The sequence below is a fragment of the Salmo salar genome, chromosome ssa05 (assembly GCF_905237065.1).
Source record: "Salmo salar chromosome ssa05, Ssal_v3.1, whole genome shotgun sequence".
NCBI classification, from domain to species: Eukaryota; Metazoa; Chordata; class Actinopteri; order Salmoniformes; family Salmonidae; genus Salmo; species Salmo salar.
In genome coordinates this window covers 15,971,618-15,992,772 of record NC_059446.1, presented here as the reverse complement: position 1 = coordinate 15,992,772, position 21,155 = coordinate 15,971,618, and the positions used below count along the sequence as shown (strand labels likewise).

The 21,155-nt window shown below is 46.0% G+C and overlaps 1 protein-coding gene across 1 annotated transcript in view; it reads left to right on the top strand.

The window, feature by feature from the left end:
* Positions 1-21,155, top strand: part of LOC123743081 (teneurin-2) — a 191,101-nt gene that overhangs the window by 123,316 nt on the left and 46,630 nt on the right. The window lies entirely within an intron of this gene.

Here is a 21,155-nt window from a genome sequence, read left to right as displayed (position 1 = left end):
GTCTAGACCATCTGAGTAGATCATTTGAGTCTATAATATCTGAGTCTATGACCATCTGAGTCTATGACCATCTGAGTCTATGACCATCTAAGTCTAGGACCATCTGAGTCTATGACATCTGAGTCTAGACCATCTGAGTCTATGACCATCTAAGTCTAGACCATCTGAGTCTATAACATCTGAGGCTATAATATCTGAGTCTATGACCATCTGAGTCTAGACTATCTGAGTCTATGACCATCTAAGTCTAGACCATCTGAGTCTATGACCATCTGAGTCTAGACCATCTGAGTCTGTGACCATCTGAGTCTAGATAATCTGAGTCTGTGACCATCTGAGTCTAGATAATCAGAGTCTAGACCATCTGAGTCTAGACCATCTGAGTCTAGACCATTTGAGTCTAGACCATCTGAGTCTAGACCATCTGAGTCTAGACCATCTGAGTCTATGACGATCTGAGTCTAGACCATCTGAGTCTATGACGATCTGAGTCTAGACCATCTGAGTCTAAGACATCTGAGTCTATAATATCTGAGTCTAGACCATCTGAGTCTATGACCATCTGAGTCTAGACCATCTGAGTAGACCATCTGAGTCTATAATATCTGAGTCTTTGACCATCTGAGTCTAGACCATCTGAGTCTAGACCATCTGAGTCTAAACCATCTGAGTCTATGACCATCTGAGTCTAGACCATCTGAGTCTAGACCATCTGAGTCTAAACCATCTGAGTCTAGACCATCTGAGTCTAGACCATCTGAGTCTAGACCATCTGAGTCTAAACCATCTGAGTCTATGACCATCTGAGTCTAGACCATCTGAGTCTATAACATCTGAGTCTATGACCATCTGAGTCTATGACCATCTGAGTCTAGACCATCTGAGTCTAGACCATCTGAGTAGACCATCTAAGTCTAGACCATCTGAGTCTATAATATCTGAGTCTAGACCATCTGAGTCTAGACCATCTGAGTCTAGACCATCTGAGTCTAGACCGTCTGAGTCTATGACCGTCTGAGTCTAAGACATCTGAGTCTAAGACATCTGAGTCTATGACCATCTGAGTCTATGACATCTGAGTCTATGACATCTGAGTCTATGACATCTGAGTCTATAATATCTGAGTCTAGACCATCTGAGTCTATGACCATCTGAGTCTAGACCATCTGAGTCTATAACATCTGAGTCTATAACCATCTAAGTCTAGACCATCTGAGTCTATAATATCTGAGTCTAGACCATCTGAGTAGACTATCTGAGTCTATAATATCTGAGTCTAGACCATCTGAGTCCAGACCATCTGAGTCTAGACCATCTGAGTCTATGACCATCTGAGTCTATGACCATCTGAGTCTAGACCATCTGAGTGTATGACATCTGAGTCTAGACCATCTGAGTAGACCACCTGAGTCTAGACCACCTGAGTCTAGACCACCTGAGTCTATGACCATCTGAGTCTATGACCATCTGAGTCTATGACCATCTGAGTCTAGACCATCTGAGTCTATAATATCTGAGTCTATGACCATCTGAGTCTAGACCATCTGAGTCTAGACCATCTGATTCTATGACCATCTGAGTCTATGACCATCTGATTCTAGACCATCTGAGTCTAGGCCATTGATCATTACTAAACTCTATTTCCCTAGCTCAGACAGAGAGAGCAGAGAGGGAGGAAGATAGGGAGGCAGAGTGGGAGGGAGGCAGAGTGGGAAAAAGACAGAGACTGGGAAGAGACAGAGACTGGGAAGAGACGGAGACTAGAGACGGAGACTGGGAAGAGACGGAGACTGGGAAGAGACGGAGACTGGGAAGAGACGGAGACTGGGAAGAGACGGAGACTGAGAAGAGACGGAGACTGGGAAGAGACGGAGACTGAGAAAGACGGAGAGTGGGAAGAGACGGAGACTGGGAAGAGACGGAGACTGGGAAGAGACGGAGACTGGGAAGCGACGGAGACTGGGAAGCGACGGAGACTGGGGAGCGACGGAGACTGGGATGCGACGGAGACTGGGAAGAGACGGAGACTGGGAAGAGACGGAGACTGGGAAGAGACGGAGACTGGGAAGCGACGGAGACTGGGAAGCGACGGAGACTGGGGAGCGACGGAGACTGGGGAGCGACGGAGACTGGGAAGAGACGGAGACCCGGGAAGCGATGGAGACCCAGGAAGCGATGGAGACCCAGGAAGCGATGGAGACTGGGAAGAGTCAGAAACTGGGAAGAGTCGGAGACTGGGAAGAGTCGGAGACTGGGAAGAGACGGAGACTGGGAAGAGACGGAGACTGGGAAGAGACGGAGACTGGGAAGAGACGGAGACTGGGAAGAGACGGAGACTGAGAAGAGACGGAGACTGGGAAGAGACGGAGACTGGGAAGCGACGGAGACTGGGAAGCGACGGAGACTGGGAAGCGACGGAGACTGGGAAGCGACGGAGACTGGGAAGCGACGGAGACTGGGAAGCGACGGAGACTGGGAAGAGACGGAGACTGGGAAGCGACGGAGACTGGGAAGCGACGGAGACTCGGAAGCGACGGAGACTGGGAAGCGACGGAGACTGGGAAGAGACGGAGACCCGGGAAGCGACGGAGACCCGGGAAGCGACGGAGACCCAGGAAGCGATGGAGACTGGGAAGAGTCAGAAACTGGGAAGAGTCAGAGACTGGGAAGAGACAAAAAGGGAGCTCTGAGTCTATACCATTGATCTGCACTAAGCTCTGTTTTCCTAGCTTAGACAATGAGAGATGGAGGGAGGGAGGGAGGGAGGGAGAGAGAGACTACAGATGAGAAGAGGGATAGATAGATGGAATCGATCTGCACTAAGCTTTGTTTTCCTTGTCTTATAAGCAGTGAGAGGGAGAGTTGAGAGAGAGAAAGACAGTGTGGGAGGGAGAAGAGAGACAGCAATACTATGGACCACTGGGTGATTTGACTGGTCGATACCTCCTCCCTCTCAGCCTATCACATCTCTCCGTCTACAGATGCATCGTGGGTAGTGTGACCTCTGGAGCCCAACAGTGTTGCTGCACCATATGCACTGTCACACCACGAAGAAAGGGAGAGAGGGAGAGAGAGCGATAGAGCGATAGAGAGAGAGAGATATGGAGAGAGAGAGAGATGGAGAGAGAGAGGGATGGATGGAGAGAGAGAGGGATGGAGAGAGAGAGGGATGGAGAGAGAGAGGGATGGAGAGAGAGAGAAAGAGAGAGAGAGAGAGAGAGAGAGAGAGAGAGAGAGAGAATAAATCAAAACTTTTCAGTCATGCACACAGAGTCCACAGCATGGTACAATAGGAAGCCAACTTACACTGAGTACAAAACGTTAGGAACACCTGCTCTTTCCATGACAGACTGACCAGGTGAATCCAGGTGAAAGCTATGATCCCTTATTGATGTGACTTGTTAAATTCACTTCAATCAGTGTAGATGAAGGGGTGGAGACAGGTTAAAGAAGGATGTTTTAACCTTGAGACAATTGAGACATGGATTGTGTATGTGTGCCATTCAGAGGGTGAATGGGCAAGACAAGTATTTAAGTGCCTTTGAACTGGTATGGTAGTAGGTGCCAGGCGCACCGGTTTGAGTGTGTCAACAACTGCAACGCTGCTGGGTTTTTCATGCTCAACAGTTTCCTGTGTGTGTCAAGAACGGTCCACCACCCAAAGAACATCCAGCCAACTTGACACAACTGTGGGAAGCATTGTAGTCAACATGGTCCAGCATCTCTGTGGAACGCTTTCGACACCTTGTAGAGTCTATGTCCTGATGAATTGAGGCTGTTCTGAGAGGGGGTGCAACTCAATATTAGGAACATGTTCTTAATGTATTCTACGGTCAGTGTAGAACTCCAAAGATATTTTGGGCTTCCTCTTTGAATGCGACTAGAGGCGAGTTTTGATATTTCAGCTGACCCCGTTAGATCGTTAGTTATTCATCAACCTACAGATTATTAACTTTGATGAAGATATAATGATGTTATTTTTACGTGAAAAGAAAAGACCACACTGCTCTCTGTTTCCTGTTGTCGTGAACTTTCTCGGTCTGTCAAAGCTACTCCACCACAGTACACTGTTCACATGACTATAACTGATTTTCCTTGTTCTCCCAGTTGCACAATATTGATCCGTCTGTGCTTGTATCAGTGGGTAGGCGTGAGACTGAGTCCCTTTCAGCTGAACATTGGCTGAATGGGTGCTGGTTATCAGTGATCATATAACCCATCGACTGGCCCGGTGAGAGTGGTGAGGATCGAATCTCTCCTTCTCTCCATCACTCCTTCACTCCGTTCTCCATCTCTCCTTTCCCACACCTCTTCTCATCCTCTGATGTTCTCCACGTCACTCTCTCACTTCTCTTCCTTTCTTTCCTCTCCCTCCCTCCTCCCTCTTTACCCTTCTCCTCTACTGTAGCTCCTCTTCCTCTCTTTCCTCTCACTCCCCCCTTCCATCTGCTACCCTTCTCCTCCAGCTCCTCTTCCTCTCCCTCCCTCCTCCCTCATTACCCTTCTCCTCTCGCTCCTCTTCCTCTCCCTCCCTCCTCCCTCATTACCATTCTCCTCTAGCTCCTCTTCCTTTCACTCTTTTCATTTCCTCTCCTCCTTCCTCTTTCTTGCTGTTCTTTCCTTCTTTAGTTCTCCATAGTAGTCTATATTAGTGTGGAGGTTCCTGCCAGTCCACTTCTTTAGTTCTCCATAGTAGTCTATATTAGTGTGGAGGTTCCAGCCAGTCTACTTCTTTAGTTCTCCATAGTAGTCTATATTAGTGTGGAGGTTCCAGCCAGTCCACTTCTTTAGTTCTCCATAGTAGTCTATATTAGTGTGAAGGTTCCAGCCAGTCCACTTCTTTAGTTCTCCATAGTAGTCTATATTAGTGTGGAGGTTCCTGCCAGTCCACTTCTTTAGTTCTCCATAGTAGTCTATATTAGTGTGGAGGTTCCAGCCAGTCCACTTCTTTAGTTCTCCATAGTAGTCTATATTAGTGTGGAGGTTCCTGCCAGTCTACTGCTTTAGTTCTCCATAGTAGTCTATATTAGCATGGAGGTTCCTGCCAGTCTACTTCTTTAGTTCTCCATAGTAGTCTATATTAGTGTGGAGGTTCCTGCCAGTCCACTTCTTTAGTTCTCCATAGTAGTCTATATTAGCATGGAGGTTCCTGCCAGTCTACTTCTTTAGTTCTCCATAGTAGTCTATATTAGTGTGGAGGTTCCAGCCAGTCCACTTCTTTAGTTCTCCATAGTAGTCTATATTAGCGTGGAGGTTCCTGCCAGTCTACTTCTTTAGTTCTCCATAGTAGTCTATATTAGTGTGGAGGTTCCAGCCAGTCTACTTCTTTAGTTCTCCATAGTAGTCCATATTAGTGTGGAGGTTCCTGCCAGTCTACTTCTTTAGTTCTCCATAGTAGTCTATATTAGTGTGGAGGTTTCTGCCAGTCTACTTCTTTAGTTCTCCATAGTAGTCTATATTAGCATGGAGGTTCCTGCCAGTCCACTTCTTTAGTTCTCCATAGTAGTCTATATTAGCATGGAGGTTCCTGCCAGTCTACTTCTTTAGTTCTCCATAGTAGTCTATATTAGTGTGGAGGTTCCTGCCAGTCCACTTCTTTAGTTCTCCATAGTAGTCTATATTAGTGTGGAGGTTCCTGCCAGTCTACTTCTTTAGTTCTCCATAGTAGTCTATATTAGTGTGGAGGTTCCAGCCAGTCCACTTCTTTAGTTCTCCATAGTAGTCTATATTAGCATGGAGGTTCCTGCCAGTCTACTTCTTTAGTTCTCCATAGTAGTCCATATTAGTGTGGAGGTTCCTGCCAGTCTACTTCTTTAGTTCTCCATAGTAGTCTATATTAGTGTGGAGGTTCCTGCCAGTCTACTTCTTTAGTTCTCCATAGTAGTCTATATTAGCATGGAGGTTCCTGCCAGTCTACTTCTTTAGTTCTCCATAGTAGTCTATATTAGTGTGGAGGTTCCTGCCAGTCTACTTCTTTAGTTCTCCATAGTAGTCTATATTAGTGTGGAGGTTCCTGCCAGTCTTCCAGTAACCCATATTCAATTCACAGTACCCACAGGGGCCCCCCCACCCCCCCACCTGGTGTGAAGACACACACACACACACACACACACACACACACACACACACACACACACACACACACACACACACACACACACACATAGATAGACACATACACGGACAGACAGAGGAAATGTCTTTCCTCAGAAAGACAATGATCTGTAGTGTAGATATTATATGACCATGTGTGTTTAGTGTTGCAGAACCTGTGTGTGTGTGTGTGTGTGTGTGTGTGTGTGTGTGTGTGTGTGTGTGTGTGTGTGTGTGTGTGTGTGTGTGCGTGCGTGCGTGCGTGCGTGCGTGCTTGCTTGCTTGCATAGTTAATGTATGTTTACTGTGCAGCTAACCCTGTTGACTGTTCTGGCAGCTCTCTGATTAATGAGAGAGATTGTAAATGTCACATCTATCAACATATGGTTCTAACAGCAGAACAGACCAGCCAGGCCTTCTCCTCTCCTCTACCAGACAGTAATTAAACAAGCTGCAGAAGGCCACACAGAGGATGACAGGAAGGATGGGTGGAGAGAGAGGGGAAGGGGAAGCGAGGGAGAAACAGAGAGGGAGACAGAGAGGGAGATAAAGAGGGAGAAACAGAGAGAGAGAGACAGAGAGGGCAAGACAGGGAGGGAGACAAAGAGAGAGACAGAGAGGGAGACAGAGGGAGAAACAGAGACAGAGAGATAGACAGAGACACACAAACACACAAACAAGCACACATACAGAAACAAACACACAAAAACACCTGATGTGTGACTGGACCACGAATACCACATCTGTACAAGTGTAGGAGAGACAGAGAGAGATACAGAACTTGCATGGGCAATGTAAACATAGGCTTCCCATGCCAATAAAGCCCCTTTGAATGTAATTGAATTGAAAGAGAGAGAGCTTGTCCAGGCCTTGACTGCTAGCCCTAGGGTGTCTGGTTTATGTGGAGATGGATTGCAGAGAGAGCGAGAGAGAGTTAGAGAATATAAAGTTGTTCATTAGAGCTCAGACTGACTCTAGTGCCTCTGATAAACTCTCCTCTCTAGAGTTACTACTACATGCTGAGAGAGGAGAGGAGCCTAGGGCTGGGCATGTTAGGTAAGAAAGAGAGAGAAGGAGAGAAGGAGGTGTTTGTGTAGGGTTGGGGAGTAACTGGTTACATGTAATCAGTTATGCAATCTGATTACAAAAAAACTGTGACTGTAATCAGTAACGTTGCCAGCTAATATTGTAATGAGCTTACAGATACATTTGAATAACTAGATGATTACTTCTTGGATTACTTTTAAATTCAGAAAGGATGTTTCTGTTTTCTCAATGACATTCGATTCAGCATTGAAAATAGGCGCAAGTTTAAGTTTGTTCCAACCGAGTAAGTCTGACCACCAATCAGAAACCACTACGAAGACACACCAAATGATGACCACCAATCAGAGACCACTCTGAAGACACACCAAATGATGACCACCAATCAGAGACCACTATGAAGACACACCAAATGATGACCACCAATCAGAGACCACTATGATGACACACCAAATGATGACCACCAATCAGAGACCATTCTGAAGACACACCAAATGATGACCACCAATCAGAGACCACTATGAAGACACACCAAATGATGACCACCAATCAGAGACCACTATGATGACACACCAAATGATGACCACCAATCAGAGACCACTATGATGACACAGCAAATGTGTTCGATAGATCCTTTTTATCTTCTTCTAATTCTTCTTAAATGGAAAGTAATCCAAAAGTAATGGAAAGTAAACCACTTACATTACTGCGTTTGGGCAATCCAAAAGTTACGTTACTGATTACAATTTTGGACAGGACACCCATTGGGCACAAACTGGTTAAATCAGCGTTGTTTCAATGTAGTTTGTCAACGTATTGTGACATGGAATCTACATGGAAAATATACTGCTCAAAAAAATAAAGGGAACACTTAAACAACACATCCTAGATCTGAATGAAAGAAATAATCTTATTAAATACTTTTTTCTTTACATAGTTGAATGTGCTGACAACAAAATCACACAAAAATAATCAATGGAAATCCAATTTATCAACCCATGGAGGTCTGGATTTGGAGTCACACTCAAAATTAAAGTGGAAAACCACACTACAGGCTGATCCAACTTTGATGTAATGTCCTTAAAACAAGTCAAAATGAGGCTCAGTAGTGTGTGTGGCCTCCACGTGCCTGTATGACCTCCCTACAACGCCTGGGCATGCTCCTGATGAGGTGGCGGATGGTCTCCTGAGGGATCTCCTCCCAGACCTGGACTAAAGCATCCGCCAACTCCTGGACAGTCTGTGGTGCAACGTGGCGTTGGTGGATGGAGAGAGACATGATGTCCCAGATGTGCTCAATTGGATTCAGGTCTGGGGAACGGGCGGGCCAGTCCATAGCATCAATGCCTTCCTCTTGCAGGAACTGCTGACACACTCCAGCCACATGAGGTCTAGCATTGTCTTGCATTAGGAGGAACCTAGGGCCAACCGCACCAGCATATGGTCTCACAAGGGGTCTGAGGATCTCATCTCGGTACCTAATGTCAGTCAGGCTACCTCTGGCGAGAACATGGAGGGCTGTGCGGACCCCCAAAGAAATGCCACCCCACACCATGACTTACCCACCGCCAAACCGGTCATGCTGGAGGATGTTGCAGGCAGCAGAATGTTCTACACGGCGTCTCCAGACTCTGTCACGTCTGTCACGTGCTCAGTGTGAACCTGCTTTCATCTGTGAAGAGCACAGGGCGCCAGTGGCGAATTTGCCAATCTTGGTGTTCTCTGGCAAATGCCAAATGTCCTGCACGGTGTTGGGCTGTAAGCACAACCCCCACCTGTGGACGTCGGGCCCTCATACCACCCTCATGGAGTCTGTTTCTGACCGTTTGAGCAGACACATGCACATTTGTGGCCTGCTGGAGGTCATTTTGCAGGGCTCTGGCAGTGCTTCTCCTGCTCCTCCTTGCACAAAGGCGGAGGTAGCGGTCCTGCTGCTGGGTTGTTGCCCTCCTACGGCCTCCTCCACGTCTCCTGATGTACTGGCCTGTCTCCTGGTAGCGCCTCCATGCTCTGGACACTACCCTGACAGACACAGCAAACCTTCTTGCCACAGCTCGCATTGATGTGCCATCCTGGATGAACTGCACTACCTGAGCCACTTGTGTGGGTTGTAAACTCCGTCTCATGCTACCGCTAGAGTGAAAGCACCACCAGCATTCAAAAGTGACCAAAACATCAGCCAGGAAGCATAGGAACTGAGAAGTGGTCTGTGGTCCCCACCTGCAGAACCACTCCTTTATTGGGGGTGTCTTGCTAATTGCCTATAATTTCCACCTGTTGTCTATTCCATTTGCACAACAGCATGTGAAATTTAATGTCAATCAGTGTTGCTTCCTAAGTGTTCAGTTTGATTTCACAGAAGTGAGATTGACTTGGAGTTACATTGTGTTGTTTAAGTGTTCCCTTTATTTTTTTGAGCAGTGTACATTGGATTTGAAAAAAAGGTATCTACTGTTGTTTCACACATGATTGTTATCATGAAATATGTTTAATTTGTACTTTCTTTTCTTTTATTTATTTCACCTTTATATAACCAGGTAGGCTAGTTGAGAACAAGTTCTCATTTACAACTGCAACATAGCCAAGATTAAGCAAAGCAGTGTGACACAGACAACAACACAGAGTTACACATGGAGTAAACAATAAACAAGCCAATAACACAATAAACAAGTCAATGACAGTAGAAAAAAAGAAAGTATATATACAGTGTGTGCAAAAGGCATGAGGAGGTAGGCAATAAATAGGCCATAGGAGCGAATAATTACAATTTAGCAGATTAACACTGGAGTGATAAATGAGCATATGATGATGTGCAAGTAGAAATACTGGTGTGCAAAAGAGCAGAAAAGTAAATAAAATAAAAACAGTACGGGGATGAGGTAGGTAGATTGGGTGGGCAATTTACAGATGGACAATGTACAGCTGCAGCGATCGGTTAGCAGCTCAGGTAGCTGATGTTTAAAGTTGGTGAGGGAAATAAAAGTCTCCAACTTCAGCGATTTTTGCAATTCGTTCCAGTCACTGGCAGCAGAGAACTGGAAGGAAAGGCGGCCAAATTAGGTGTTGGCTTTGGGGATGATCAGTGAAATATACCTGCTGGAACGTGTGCTACGGGTGGGTGTTGTTATCGTGACCAGTGAACTGAGATAAGGCAGAGCTTTACCTAGCATAGACTTATAGATGACCTGGAGCCAGTGGGTCTGGCGACGAATATGTAGCGAGGGCCAGCCGACTAGAGCATACAGGTCGCAGTGGTGGATGGTATAAGGTGATTTGGTAACAAAACGGATGGCACTGTGATAGACTGCATCCAGTTTGCTGTGTAGAGTAATGGAAGCTATTTTGTAGATGACATCGCCGAAGTCGAGGATCGGTAGGATGGTCAGTTTTACTAGGGTAAGTTTGGCGGTGTGCGTGAAGGAGGCTTTGTTGCGAAATAGAAATCCGATTCTAGATTTGATTTTGGATTGGAGATGTTTAATATGAGTCCAGAAGGAGAGTTTACAGTCTAACCAGACACCTAGGTATTTATAGTTGTCCACATATTCTAGGTTGGAACCGTCCAGGGTGGAGATGCTAGCCGGGCGGGCAGGTGCGGGCGGCAAATGGTTGAAAAGCATGCATTTGGTTTTACTAGCATTTAAGAGCAGTTGGAGGCCACGGAAGGAGTGTTGTATGGCATTGAAGCTCATTTGGAGGTTTGTTACCACAGTGTCCAAGGAAGGGCCAGAAGTATACAGAATGGTGTCGTCTGCGTAGAGGTAGATCAGGGAATCGCCCGCAGCAAGAGCGACATCATTGATACATACAGAGAAAAGAGTCGGCCCGAGAATTGAACCCTGTGGTACCCCCATAGAGACTGCCAGAGGTCCGGACAACATGCCCTCCGATTTGACACATTGAGCTCTGTCTGCAAAGTAGTTGGTGAACCAGGCGAGGCAGTCATTAGAAAAACCAAGGCTATTGAGTCTGCCGATAAGAATACGGTGATTGACAGTGTCGAAAGCCTTGGCCAGGTCGATGAAGACGGCTGCACAGTATGGCTTTTATCGATGGCGGTTATGATATCGTTTAGTACCTTGAGCGTGGTTGAGGTGCACCGTGACCGGCTCGGAAACCGGATTGCACAGCGGAGAAGGTACAGTGGGAATCGAAATGGTCAGTGATCTGTTTATTAACTTGGCTTTCGAAGACTTTGGATAGGCAGGGCAAGATGGAAATAGGTCTGTAACAGTTTGGGTCTAGGGTGTCACTCCCTTTGAAGAGGGGGATGACCGCGGCAGCTTTCCAATCTTTAGGGATCTCGGGCGATACAAAAGAGAGGTTGAACAGGCTGGTAATAGGGGTTGCAACAATGGCAGCGCATAGTTTTAGAAAAAGAGGGTCCAGATTGTCTAGCCCAACTGATTTGTACGGGTCCAGGTTTTGCAGCTCTTTCAGAACATCTGCTATCTGGATTTGGGTGAAGGAGAAGCTGGGGAGGCTTGGGAGAGTAGCTGCGGGGCGGGCGGAGCTGTTGGCCGGGGTTGGACAACGTCATATCTTCAAAGTAATAAGCACCTCCTACTGGATTATCTACAGCTACCTTTTGATCTTCCATCCAGGATTTTAACCAAGCCTAGCTTTAGTCTCCCATTCAGGATTTTAACCAATCCTAGCTTTGATCTCCCATCCAGGATTTTAACCAAGCCTAGCTTTGATCTCCCATCCAGGATTTTAACCAAGCCTAGCTTTGATATTTATCACTAACTATTACCAATGTGCTATCATGAAAAGGATTGTTGAGAAATCTCCACTTAATAGATTCACTGTTGCTTTCAAAGTCATTCCAAGGGTTGATTCAACAGAGCAAATTAAATGTAACCATACTTTATCAATCATATATCATCAATTCATTTTTTGTCCTGGGTGTTATGTTTGGGGCAAATCTAATACAACACATTACTGAGTACCACTCTCCATATTTTCATTCATAGTGGTGGCTGCATCATGTTATGGGTATTCTTGTAACTGTAACATACAGTGAGGAAAAAAGGTATTTGATCCCCTGCTGATTTTGTACGTTTGCCCACTGACAAAGAAATTATCAGTCTATAATTTTAATGGTAGGTTTATTTGAACAGTGAGAGACAGAATAACAACAAAAAAAAATTACATTTTTAAATGAGGGAAATAAGTATTTCACCCCCTCTCAATGAGAAATATTTCTGGCTCCCAGGTGTCTTTTATACAGGTAACGAGCTGAGATTAGAAGCACACTCTTAAAGGGAGTGCTCCTAATCTCAGCTTGTTACCTGTATAAAAGACACCTGTCCAAAGAAGCAATCAATCAATCAGATTCCAAACTCTCCACCATGGCCAAGACCAAAGAGCTCTCCAAGGATGTCAGGGACAAGATTGTAGACCTACACAAGGCTGGAATGGGCTACAAGACCATCGCCAAGCAGCTTGATGAGAAGGTGACAACAGTTGGTGCGATTATTCACAAATGGAAGAAACACAAAAGAACTGTCAATCTTCCTCGGCCTGGGGCTCCATGCAAGATCTCACCTCGTGGAGTTGCAATGATCATGAGAACGGTGAGGAATCAACCCAGAACTACACGGGAGGATCTTGTCAATGATCTCAAGGCAGCTGGGACCATAGTCACCAAGAAAACAATTGGTAACACATACGCCGTGAAGGACTGAAATCCTGCAGCACCCGCAAGGTCCCCCTGCTCAAGAAAGCACATATACATGCCCATCTGAAGTTTGCTAATGAACATCTGAATGATTCAGAGGACAACTGGGTGAAAGTGTTGTGGTCAGATGAGACCAAAATGGAGCTCTTTGGCATCAACTCAACTCACCGTGTTTGGAGGAGGAGGAATGCTGCCTATGACCCCAAGAACACCATCCCCACCGTCAAACATGGAGGTGGAAACATTATGCTTTGGGGGTGTTTTTCTGCTAAGGGGACAGGACAACTTCACCGCATCAAAGGGATGATGGACGGGGCCATGTACCGTCAAATCTTGGGTGAGAACCTCCTTCCCTCAGCCAGGGCATTGAAAATGGGTCGTGGATGGGTATTCCAGCATGACAATGACCCAAAACACACGGCCAAGGCAACAAAGGAGTGGCTCAAGAAGAAGCACATTAAGGTCCTGGAGTGGCCTAGCCAGTCTCCAGACCTTAATCCCATAGAAAATCTGTGGAGGGAGCTGAAGGTTCGAGTTGCCAAACGTCAGCCTCGAAACCGTAATGACTTGGAGAAGATCTGCAAAGAGGAGTGGGACAAAATCCCTCCTGAGATGTGTGCAAACCTGGTGGCCAACTACAAGAAACGTCTGACCTCTGTGATTGCCAACAAGGGTACTAAGTCATGTTTTGCAGAGGGGGTCAAATACTTATTTCCCTCATTTAAATGCAAATCAATTTATAACATTTTTGACATGCGTTTTTCTGGACTTTTGTTGTTATTCTGTCTCTCACTGTTCAAATAAACCTACCATTAAAATTATAGACTGATAATTTCTTTGTCAGTGGGCAAACATACAAAATCAGCAGGGGATCAAATACTTTTTTCCCTCTCTGTAAACGGAATGGAACTAAGCACAGGCAAAATCCAAGATGAAAACCTGGTTCAGTCTGCTTTCCTCCAGACACTGGGAGCTGAATTCACCTTTTAGCAGGACAATAACCTAAAACACAAGGCCAAATATACACTGGATCTGCTTACCAAGAAGACAGTGAATGTTCATGTGTGGCCAAGTTACAGTTTGGACCTAAATCTACTTGAAAATCTATGGCAAAACCTGAAAATTGTTGTCTTACAATGATCAATAACCAATTTGACAGATCTTGAATAAATCTGAAAAGAATAATGGGCAAATATTGCACAATCCAGGTGTGGTATGCTCTTAGAGACTTACCCAGAAAGACTCACAGCTGTAATCGCTGCCAAAGGTGCTTCTACAAATTGTTGATTCAGGGGTGTGAATACTTATGAAAATGTGTTATTTCTCTATTTCGTTTTCAATACATTTTCATAATTGTCTAAAAACTTGTTTTCACTTTGTCATTATGGGGAATTGTGTGTAGATGGTGAGAAAATTATATATTTAATACATTTTGAATTCAGGCTGTAACACAACAAAATGTGCAATAACTCAAGGGGTATGAATACTTTCTGAAGGCAGTGTACATCTCCTTCAAATATTGATATTTGGTTGCGTTTTCAACCAAACACAACTCAATATTACTTTTTTGTAAGATAGTCAATAGCCTAATGTTAGCACAGTGATAACACACTATTAAGTTGTTGTATAAATGAACACAATATCTGACATTGTATTCCCATTTGAACTTTGGTGTGCTTTAAATGGTTGAAAGTACAGTGATAACACATTTAGGAAACTGCAAAACCAAAAATCAGACATTCATTTTCCATTGGAAGTTGGTTGTGTTTTTAGATGGTTGAAATAATAGTGATAACACATTGGGAATTCAATAAACTTTTGGTAGTTTTCTTTTTAGTGGGTGAAAATAGGTTAGAATCTCACTGATCAAAGTATGTACCAAATATGACCCAATTCTCCACATAGAAATAACATGGTATGCCCAGTGGGTATTTGTTTGCTGCTTTTGCCGAAGCAGCAGTGACTCTTCCTGGGGTCCACACAAAACACAAATCATGACAAGCAACAAAACACTGATAGACAAGGACAGTCACACTTTAACAGATTATATTTAGAAAGTAACCTACCCAACCCTCTGTGTGTGTGTGTGTGTGTGTGTGTGTGTGTGTGTGTGTGTGTGTGTGTGTGTGTGTGTGTGTGTGTGTGTGTGTGTGTGTGTGTGTGTGTGTGTGTGTGTGTGTGTGATATGCCTTAGCCAGTGTTAAATAGCTAACGTCTTCACAGCTGAGACAGGATTTGACAAAGTATTAAGTGGGCGACTCTCAGCTCTGAGACCGAACCGGAGGGCAAACCACACACACGAGTTGTCACTCACTAGTTGTCACTTATTTATTCACACACCCTTACAGGACTACAGCATGTCTTTACTGCAGCACACATGAACACACACCAACATCCTGTTTGTGTTGTCAGACACTCTGTGTGGGACTGTTTGTGTTGTCAGACACTCTGTGTGGGACTGGAGATGTGTCTGGACAGGGCCGAGTGTAATGGTTATTTCTGTCCCCTCATAAGGAGGTGTGAGGGGTCCTGTGGTGCAGGGGGAACTAAGAGAGGAGTCCTGAGGGAGGGGGAAGTGTTTGACCGTGACACTCCTGTTCATGTTTGCTGTTAACTAGTTGCTGTAGTGCTAATGGTGGTCATAATGATGTGTCATGTGTTCAGGGTGTGTGTGTGTGTGTGTGTGTGTGTGTGTGTGTGTGTGTGTGTGTGTGTGTGTGTGTGTGTGTGTGTGTGTGTGTGTGTGTGTGTGTGTGATATGCCTTAGCCAGTGTTAAATAGCTAACGTCTTCACAGCTGAGACAGGATTTGACAAAGTATTAAGTGGGCGACTCTCAGCTCTGAGACCGAACCGGAGGGCAAACCACACACACGAGTTGTCACTCACTAGTTGTCACTTATTTATTCACACACCCTTACAGGACTACAGCATGTCTTTACTGCAGCACACATGAACACACACCAACATCCTGTTTGTGTTGTCAGACACTCTGTGTGGGACTGTTTGTGTTGTCAGACACTCTGTGTGGGACTGGAGATGTGTCTGGACAGGGCCGAGTGTAATGGTTATTTCTGTCCCCTCATAAGGAGGTGTGAGGGGTCCTGTGGTGCAGGGGGAACTAAGAGAGGAGTCCTGAGGGAGGGGGAAGTGTTTGACCGTGACACTCCTGTTCATGTTTGCTGTTAACTAGTTGCTGTAGTGCTAATGGTGGTCATAATGATGTGTCATGTGTTCAGGGTGTGTGTGTGTGTGTGTGTGTGTGTGTGTGTGTGTGTGTGTGTGTGTGTGTGTGTGTGTGTGTGTGTGTGTGTGTTGAAGCCAACTGTGTAATTTCAGTAATGGCACCATAATCCCACAATCCCCTCTCCCATCACTGTGGTCCACTCCCAACAATGACCTTCATCTCTTTCTTTCTCTCAATCCCTCCATCGCTCATCCCTCTCTCTTCTCTCTCTCCTTCTCTCTCCCCTACCATTTTCTTCTCCCTCTCACCCTCCCTACGACGTTCTCTCTCCCTCTCACCCTCTCTACGACGTTCTCTCTCCCTCTCACCCTCCCTATGACGTTCTCTCTCCTTCTCACCCTCCCTACGACATTCTCTCTCCCTCTCACCCTTCCTACGACATTCTCTCTCCCTCTCCCCCTCTCTACGACGTTCTCGCTCCCTCTCACCCTCCCTATGACGTTCTCTCTCCCTCTCACCCTCCCTACCACATTCTCTCTCCCCCTCCCCCTCTCTACGACATTCTCTCTGCCTCTCCCTCTCCCCCTCCCTACGCCGTTCTCTCTCCCTCTCACCCTCCCTACGCCATTCTCTCTCTCCCACCCACCCTCCCTACACCGTTCTCTCTCCCTCACACCCTCCCTACGCTGTTCTCTTTCTCTCCCTTTATCTTTCTCTCTTCCTCTATCTTTCTCTCTCCCTCTTTCTCTCTCCCTCTATCTCTCTCTCCATCTCTCTGTTTCTCTCTCTCTCTCCCTCCCTCTACCTCTGTTTCTCTCTCTCCCTCTATCCTCTCTCACTGTTTCTCTCTCTCTCTCTCTCTCTCTCTCTCTCTCTCTCTCCCTCTCTTCCACTTTGAAGTGGTTATCAGTTGATGTACAGAAATACAGAGAGGACACGGCCCCACACTCTAACCCACCAAACTAAGGCCAGGAGTTTCATCTCCCTCCCACTTGCCTCTCTCTCTTCTCCCCCTTTCTTCTCATCCCCACACCACCCACGTGCTCGGTTCTCACCATGGAGAGACTTTCTCTCTCTTCCTCTCCTCGTTCCCTCTTCTTTCTTTCTTTCTCCTCCTTTCATCCTTTCTTTTCTGTACTGTCCAACTTCCTCTCTCTCTCATGACTCCCCCCTCTCATACACTATATATACAAAAGTATGTGGACACCCCTTCAAATTAGTAGATTCGGCTATTTCAGCCACACCCGTTGCTGACAGGTGTATACAAATGTGCACACCGCCATGCAATCTCCATAGACAAACATTGGCAGTAGAATGGCCTTACTGAAGAGCTCAGTGACTTTCAACATGGCACCGTGATAGGATGCCACCTTTCCAACAAGTCAGTTCATCAAATGTCTGCCCTGCTAGAGGTGCCCCGGTCAACTGTAAGTGTTGTTATTGTGAAGTGGAAACGTCAAGGAGAATCAACGGCCACACAAGCTCACAGAACAGGACCGCTGAGTGCTGAAGAGTGTAGCGCGTAAAAATCGTCTGTCCTCGGTTGAAACACTCGCTACCGAGTTCCAAACTGCCTCTGGAAGCAACGTCAGCACAACAACTGTTCTCCGGGAGCTTCATGAAATGGGTTACCATCTCTGAGCAGCCGCACACAAGCCTAAGATCAGCATGCACGATACTAAGTGTCAGCTGGAGTGGTGTAAAGTTCACGGCCATTGGACTCTGGATCAGTGGAAATGCGTTCTCTGCAGTGATGAATCACGCTTCACCATCTGGCAGTCTGAAGGATGAATCTGGGTTTGGTGGATGCCAGGAGAATGCTACCTGCCACAATGCATAGTGCCAACTGTAAAGTTTGGTGGAGGAGGAATAATGGTCTGGGGCTGTTTTTCATGGTTTGGGCCTTTTAGGGTCCTTAGTTCCAGTGAAGGGAAATCTAAACGCTACAGCATACAATGACATTCTAGATGATTCTGTGCTTCCAACTCTGTGGCAACAGTTTGGGGAAGGCCCTTTCCTGTTTCAGCATGACAGTGCCTCAATGCACAAAGTAAGATCCATACAGAAATGGTTTGTCGAGATTGGTGTGGAAGAACTTGACTGGCCTGCACAGAGCCCTGACCTCAACCCTATCGGACACCTTTGGGATGAATTGGAACGTCGACTGTGAGCCAGGCCTAATCGCCCAACATCGGCGCCCAATCTCACTAATGCTCTTGTGGCTGAATGGAAGCAAGTCCTCGCAGCAATGTTTCAACATCTAGTGGAAAGCCTTCCCAGAAGGGTGGAGGCTGTTATAGCAGCAAAGGGGGGACCAACCCAATGTTCGACGAGCATATGTCCACATACTTTTGGTAATGTACTGTATCTTCCGCCATATCTCTTTTTCATATGCTCTCCATCTCCCCTCTCCCTCCTCTTCCAATTCTCCCTCCATGTACGTTGTGTCTCTTATATCGTTCATTCTCACTCCACTTCCTGGTAACATGTCTTCCTCTACTCACACTGAAGAAGGTCCTGGTAACATGTCTTCCTCTACTCACACTGAAGAAGGTCCTGGTAACATGTCTTCCTCTACTCACACTGAAGAAGGTCCTGGTAACATGTCGTCCTCTACTCACACTGAAGAAGGTCCTGGTAACATGACTTCCTCTACTCACACTGAAGAAGGTCCTGGTAACACGTCTTCCATTACTCACACAGAAGAAGGTCCTGGTAACATGTCTTCCATTACTCACACTGAAGAAGGTCCTGGTAACATGTCTTCCATTACTCACACTGAAGAAGGTCCTGGTAACATGTTGTCCTCTACTCACACTGAAGAAGGTCCTGGTAACATGACTTCCTCTACTCACACTGAAGAAGGTCCTGGTAACATGACTTCCTCTACTCACACTGAAGAAGGTCCTGGTAACATGTCTTCCTCTACTCACACTGAAGACGGTCCTGGTAACATGTCTTCCTCTACTCACACTGAAGAAGGTCCTGGTAACATGTCTTCCTCTACTCACACTGAAGAAGGTCCTGGTAATATGTCTTCCTCTACTCACACTAAAAATAGGTCCTGGTAACATGTCTTCCTCTACTCACACTGAAGAAGGTCCTGGTAACATGTCTTCCTCTACTCACACTGAAGAAGGTCTTGGTAACATGTCTTCCTCTACTCACACTGAAGAAGGTCCTGGTAACATGTCTTCCTCTACTCACACTGAAGAAGGTCCTGGTAACATGTCTTCCTCTACTCACACTGAAGAAGGTCCTGGTAATATGTCTTCATCTACTCACACTAAAAATAGGTCCTGGTAACATGTCTTCCTCTACTCACACTGAAGAAGGTCCTGGTAACATGTCTTCCTCTACTCACACTGAAGAAGGTCTTGGTAACATGTCTTCCTCTACTCACACTGAAGAAGGTCCTGGTAACATGTCTTCCTCTACTCACACTGAAGAAGGTCCTGGTAACATGTCTTCCTCTACTCACACTGAAGAAGGTCCTGGTAACATGTCTTCCTCTACTCACACTGAAGAAGGTCCTGGTAACATGTCGTCCTCTACTCACACTGAAGAAGGTCCTGGTAACATGTCTTCCATTACTCACACTGAAGAAGGTCCTGGTAACATGTCGTCCTCTACTCACACTGAAGAAGGTCCTGGTAACATGTCTTCCATTACTCACACTGAAGAAGGTCCTGGTAACATGTCGTCCTCTACTCACACTGAAGAAGGTCCTGGTAACATGTCTTCCATTACTCCCACTGAAGAAGGTCCTGGTAACATGTCGTCCTCTACTCACACTGAAGAAGGTCCTGGTAACAAAGGAACACAATGGAACCGGAACAATAGCTACATTCCTTTCCAGAAGCATTCATAATGAATAACAGTTATTTCCACCATTTTGGGGGGTAATGAGGGGGCCACCTGCCGCTCACAGTTTCAGTTCCTTCCTATTCAAGTGGTTTCTTCAACCTAGGAGCCAATCGGGTTGCTCTTTCAGCTCCTCTGGACCATTATTTTTAAGGCTTGGTTTAGAACTATGTCCCCCTCTGAAGCCTGGATAGGCTGGCGCTGTAATTGCACAGTCTGGGCCTACTCATGTGCAGTGTTATACACAGTATGAAAGTCACAGTATGTGTATGAAAGTCACAGTATGTGTATGAAAGGCATTTGCGTGCATGTGTGTGTACGTGTGTGTGTGTGTATGTGTGTGTGTGTGTGTGTGTGTGTGTGTGTGTGTGTGTGTGTGTGTGTGTGTGTGTGTGTGTGTGTGTGTCAAGTTATTCTGCATACTCAGTTTGTCTACAGTGCATGTCAAACTGCTAACAAGCCTAAATGGGTTTTTAATGACAAGCTCCAAGACTCTGTACCAGTCAACTCTATATACCACCTGACTTTCACAATCCACCCCCTCCCTCTCCCTCTCTCTCTCTCTCCCTCTCCCTCTCTCTCTCTCCCTCTCTCTCCCTCTCCCTCTCTCTCTCTCCCTCTCTCTCCCTCTCTCTCTCTCCCTCTCTCTCTCTCCCTCTCTCTCTCTCTCTCTCTCTCTCTCTCTCTCTCTCTCTCTCTCTCTCACTCTCTCTCACTCTCTCTCACTCTCTCTCTCTTTCCCCCTCTCTCTCTCTCTCTCTCTCTCTCTCTCTCTCTCTGAACCTCTCTCTCTCTCTCTCTCTCGTTGGAGTGCATGCTGGGAGTGAGTCGTGAAGCAGGAGTGATTGTGAGAGCGACTGGAATTATCTTCACTCTATTGGGTTTTGGTGTGTGTATATATATATATATATATATGTGTGTTGATTAGTTTAGTTGTTTTAAGGGTATCTTGTCTAAATATCACTAAGCACGTATAGGGGTGGTGGGATTGTTGAGGTTGGTTTTCGCGAGGGCACAACCAGCGGGTGGGGCTGGTTGCAATGGCCACTCGCGGAAGCTTGGAGTTTGAAAAACTTAGTCGGCGACATGGAGTAAAGATTCCTGCTGCGGCCGGGGTTTCAGTGGAAGAATGTAGCTTGGCAGTGGGTGCTATCATTGGGTGTGATAGTATCAAATCAGCCTCAAGGATGAATAGCGCTGTAGTGATATTCTTAGATTCCATTGAAAAGGTGAATACGATAGTTGAGAGTGGTGTTGTGTTGCGGGAGACACAGACACCGGTATTT